The 6000-nt window shown below is 37.5% G+C and overlaps 1 protein-coding gene across 1 annotated transcript in view; it reads right to left on the reverse strand.

Annotated features, from left to right (window-relative positions):
* ccdc92 (coiled-coil domain containing 92) overlaps positions 1-5348 on the reverse strand; it is a 36133-nt gene extending 30785 nt beyond the window's left edge. The window contains exon 1 of the mRNA XM_073819672.1: positions 5213-5348. The gene's annotated coding sequence lies outside the window, so the exon portion shown is untranslated. The remainder of the gene's footprint in view (positions 1-5212) is intronic.
* Positions 5349-6000: the final 652 nt, after the last annotated feature.

The following is a 6000-nucleotide window of genomic DNA, read 5'->3' on the forward strand; positions in this document are numbered from 1 at the left end:
ACGCAATCGCAAGCATGCTGTTTTAGCTTGTTTTTCGATCTCTCATCTCTTAGCTCTTTCATTGTGAGTTGTGTTTTTCACAGGATTCGTACCCAAAGATTCTGCATCCTAAGTCCAATTCCGTGCCAGCTAAGTTACAGAGCAAGCTTATGTCCGGAAACATATGGAGCTGTACATAACAGTGTACGAAAGTGATTACAATTGCTCGCTGTTTTACCATCTCTAGTGTTAATTTCTGTTAGAAACGGCAGTGATGTGTACTTATTGATACGTATTTCGCATCCTGCGAAAAAGTTCCCACAGGTAAGTTTCTGTCATGAGATCAGGTAGACACCTACACAATCCACTTTATAACATCAGCTGGGTGTCATTTATAGCATATCTGATCTCTCTTTCCAAGCACACAGATGTTACACACAGTGAGAATGACTTTGCCACGGTCAAACCTGCCGTGCTTAAAACGATTAAAAAAAGTGTTGTGTAATGCTCAAGACGGCAGCTATGCTACATAACAAAGGACACTGACAGATGACCTCCATTACTTAAAGACAGAAAGAGAGAGACTACGAGGCTCCGTGGAGCGGGCAAAAACTATGAATAATTTATGAATGATGATAAGTGAAGCATATGAAGGAGTTTGTATGCCTACTATGAGCAATACCGATATTAAGGTAGAACTGTAAGCGATGATGTCATCTATAGTATTACCACCTTCCTGAAACAAGAGAGCTTCCCAGCAGCCACCATCATGACATCAGAATGACATCATACTGTATAATGAGATACAGTATTAACATTTGGTTTTGCTTCAATAACAGCAGCACTTGAACTCCACAAGTTTGTGTAAAACCTGATGATGTTCTCTAGCATGTGAGATGATCCAAAGACCATCCTATGAAGCTTCAGTGTGAGCAAGAACATCGTCAACATCAACATCAACATCACAAATGTATTGCTTTGATTAGTGATGTAGAATTAGTGCAGCATCTGAAATAGGTAATATTAATTTTACATAAGATTTCTTTGTTTTATTTGATTTCCACTTCTGCTTATTTCCATGTTTAAAGGATAATCACTTACAGAATAAAAATTACCTGATAATTTACTCACCCTTATGTGATTTAAGATTTTCATGTCTCTCTGTCTTCAGATGCTAAGAAATTAGGGTTTTCGAAAAAAAAAAAAAAATTCCAGGATTTTTTACCATATAGTGGACTTCAAACAGGTTGAAGGTCCGAATTGCCGTTTTTAAGCAGCTTCAAAGGGCTCATGATCCCAGCTGAGGAATAAGGGTCCTATCTAGCACAAAGATCAGTCATTATATTAAATAATACAAACTGATATACTTTTTAACCAACAAATGCTCATCTTGCACCAGCCCAACCTCACACATTATGTAATCACATTGGAAAGGTCACACGTGACATAGGTGGAAGTACAGACAAAGTTTTTACAAAGCAAACATGCAAAGAAAGTCAATGCCCTTTACAAAAAAAAAAGGTAAAACAACGATGTTGGATGGTTTTGAAGTTGGAGGAAAAATTTAGATGGAGTTTTTTAGCCATACCCTACCTTTTGTTAACCAAAGTACACAGACGAAGAACTAATCACACATGACCTTTCCAACGTGATTACGTAATGCATGAAGACACGCATCGCAGAGCTAATAACCACGTGCATTTGTGGTCAAAACGTATATAAATTTCTTTTTTTTTTTTAGAAAACGACAGATCTTTCACTAGATAAGGCCTTTATTTTTTTGTGTAGAGCCCTTTAAAGCTGCATTGAAACTGCAGCATGGACCTTCAACCTGTTGGCCACCATTGAAGTCCACTATATGGAGAAAAACCTAGAATGTTTCCCTCAAAAACATCAATTTCTTTGTGACTGAAGACAGAAAGACATGAACATCTCGAATGACATGGGGGTGAGTAAATTATCAGGAAATTTTTATTCTGGAAGTGAACTAATCCTACCTGATCTCATGACGAAAACATACCTTTATACGTTTTGAATACAGCTCCATATGTTTCACTTTCTTACACATAACAAGTTACAAGGTAGCTCATTGGACTCAGGATGTATAATCCTTTGGTATGAATCCTGTGAAAAACATGACTCACAATGAAAGAGCTGAAAGATGAGAGATCGAAAAATGAGCTAAACTTGCGTTTTTATGTCACATTCGCTTTTGTTCATACTATTGGGTAGACTTAGGTGTAGTGCAAACTGTATGTTATATTAAAACGTCACATAGCATTAGAGTTAGAGTGGCACTCAACACACATTTTACGTCAGAACTGCGGTGACACGTACAAAACCAGTGTCACATAAAATATACCATATGTACGTTCAACTGGTCCAGGGAAAAAAATGAACAATCTCTTAGCGTGGCATTTTATATCGATTGTCACAAAACGTACATGGAGTTTTGCATCTTGTAAAAAAGATCCCACAGGTAGTTCCCACAGGTATGTTTTCGTCATGACATCAGGCTGCTCATTTTGCATCTCTCCTTTGTCTGACACACCCATTTCAGGTCTTGGAGTCTCTACTAATGGGCTGATTATCTGAATCAGGTACGTTTGATTAAGGAGACATGGAATACATGCAGTGTTGGGGGGCCTCCAGGAATGTGGTTGGGAACCACTGCTCTATAGCATTTGAAAAAAAATGATAATGCATAATGACATGCAAAATGTGCAGAGCAGGGGTCCCCCAGGACCAGGATTGAAAACCACTGATCTATACTAAACCTAACTAAACCTATCATACCGAAGCAATCTACAAGTGCAGTGCAGTACCACTGAGCTACCGAGCAAGTTTACCATGTCAGAAAAGCCATATGAAACTGGTTATGTGTGATTCAAACATCAGAATATGTTAGTTTACAAATCATTCATTATGGTAAAATCATTTGGAAGTCATAACAAAGTAATACAAAGAAAAAGTAATCTATTTGATTTAATCTAAAATCATAATTTGTGTGAAAAGTCATTGCTGTTTAAGTGTTGATTTCAGCTGGATTCTGCATGTATAAATACATTTTGCAAAAATGTACAGTCAAACCAAAAATTATTCAGACACCAAATATAATTTTGGATTTCTTTTTTACTAGTGGGTGCAGGACAATATAGTTTATTTATGTAAGTGAGGATAGCAAAATAAAGTGTGACAAATTATAACCAAAAATTCCTCATACAGTGGACTACCAGTAAAAATGATAAAACGTTGGGACCAGAAATTATTCAGACACTTTAACCTGACCACGTTTTGCATAAGTGTTTTTTTCTTTAATTGCAACCTTTTTATAGTGTAGACTGAACAAAATTAAGCATTGCTTGGTAATTGGTCAACAAAGTATTGATAGTTGTGTAAATATTGTCATACAGTTGTCTGTGAATTTTTGGTTGATTGTAATCCATTACCTTTCTATCAAATTTATCTGACATTATCAAGATGAATTTGTTCTGACACAGTTTAACTCTGAGTTCTTATATTTTATTACCATTTTCTAAACTATAGCGAATAAACTATGATAATATGAGAAAGGTGTCTGAATAAATTTTGGTTTGACTGTAGACTGTAGACATCCTATTTGGCATTTACTGCACACTATCTAGTCTATAAATTCACACAATATTTCAAAAGATAAGCCCTATAGTAATAACCAAATCATAACACATTTATTACCAAGCTGATGAAGCATCAAGTGAGCATCAGAAACAGAGTGCACCCCATCACCATCTGTATCCCGCATCCATCTGCTTACCGTAAATTAACCGTTAAATCACAGGCGCTGGGAGCATTGACCATCCTTCAGAAGTGATATTCCACGGCATATGTGAAGACTCACTCCCTCACACCCCTCCTTTAGGAGCCATTTATGGGCTGGTAGACATTTTAGAGTGCTGATGCTGACATTTGCTCTGATCTGACTGATGTTGGTCCCTACAGTCAGAGGGTGAGGCCTCCCCCGCCCCGCTCCACAAGAGACAAAAGAATCCCCCTGACATTAGTACTCAACTCTGTTGTTCTCTTCCCCGTACTATCTCTCACTCTCTCCCTTAACAGCTCTCTTTCTTGCCCTCCAAATTCTCTCTCCTTCCTTTGCATTAATAATCAATGAGCTGCAGCTTTAGAGAAGACTCTAAAAACACTGTAATATCCTAGTGCCAATAGTCACTTCGTACATACAAACATCCAAAATCCAGTGCCTCAGTATGTAGTCACACCCACTACATACTCCTGCATGATGTAAGCTAGTATGATGACATGTTTTGCCTGGCACAAAAACACCAGCAGGTTAATAACAACTGATCATCAGTTTAAATATTATAAACATAACTGATTTTCGTTTCCATAAGACTTACTACATACATGAAGACAATACAAAAATATAATTTATAAAATGTGGGACTTTCATGGCAGCCTCTGATTGGACAGTGCACATCAACACATGCACGTGAGAATGGCTGGGGATGAGCAGGATCATAAACGGCACCTGCATTGCGGACAGCGCAACAATCAACAAGATAAACCACCTTTCTAAAATTAATATAATTACATCAGAAAACATTCACAAGGTTAGAGACACAAAAGGATGTGTTGCGTTTTGACTCAAAACCTGTGAACATTGCAGAAACGACAGCACGTGTCCAAAACAATACTGCATATGCATCTGTTTGTTAATATATGACTTCAAATAACTGACTTGACACATCAATAAAAACTAAAACAATCCATAATGACTTCAAAGCAATTTTCTAAGTATGCAATATTATACGCATGACAAATAAACAGAAATGATCTAAAAATTAATTTCGTGACATCCAAAAGAATTAACCAGAATCTCTCAATGTCAAAAATGTTTTCAATAACATCTATGTGCCACTTTATAACATGCATCTTCACAATCGTCTCTAGTTACTGTCATAATAACCAGCCAAAGGCTAATGATCTCATCCGTCCGAAAATACGCAACAAGCAGTAAACAATAACAACCTATATTAACACAAGTGCTAAATTGCGTACTTGAAATCAATGTGACAGTATTGTTTTCAAAACAATATAGAGCAGTAGGCTTTCTTTGAAAACATCGCTTATTTGTTTCAGTCAGCGGCTGGAGCCCGAGCAGGTGCAGCTGAGATGCGACTGCCCCTCCGCGCGTATTACCCCGGGAGCGAAGCGCAAAGAAGCGGCCGACACCTACCAGAAAGACGGGCTCAGATTAATTTGTGTCTGATGGGTAGAGATGGGGTCGGTTCTGCTGTTTGCGGGCTGTTGAGAGGAGAGATTTGCTGGGTTTTGTCTCCTCGCTGGAGCAGAGAGAGAGAGAGAGGGCTGTGTCTGTCATCTCCCGGAGATACAACACTAAATAAAGCGGTGCATGCCGGGATACTGAGGAAAACACACGGGCGCGCACTTCTGAGGGCCTCTGGCGCAGGTGAAACGCACGTACACAAGTCGAGCTATATTTAGTGCCGAGTTATCGGTCTGAAAAAAAAGTAGTGATATCTGGCTATTTGTTAATTGTGTCAACCGAAATGTAGGCTATTTGACGCAAAGCATCATCACTATAGAAACATGATGACGTTTAGCGCGCTCTTGGTTTACAGGCGAGATTTGTCATTATGTATGACTATGAAATTCATGAAATTAAACGTTAATATAGGCCTTATTACAGTATCACATTTGAACATGTGAATGAAAAATGTTTACTTATATTCATATTATTTCTGTTATTAGAAAGGTTTTATATTCATCAGTCAAAGTGGAGCGGTTAATAATACCCCAATTTTCTTTTTTCAGGCAGTCCTTTTAGTTTTTGAGCGAATTAAATTTTAAGACAGGACGACTGTTTATTATGATTATTAGGCCTATCATTGATGTTATTCGTTTGTTATGTATGTATTTATTTATTTATTTTTCTTAATTAGCTAACAATCTTTTCTGACGAGGTTTATTTTGTTTAATTTCTTTTTGAAATTATAAAATGAA

Source organism: Garra rufa, chromosome 15 (assembly GCF_049309525.1).
Source record: "Garra rufa chromosome 15, GarRuf1.0, whole genome shotgun sequence".
Taxonomy (NCBI): domain Eukaryota; kingdom Metazoa; phylum Chordata; class Actinopteri; order Cypriniformes; family Cyprinidae; genus Garra; species Garra rufa.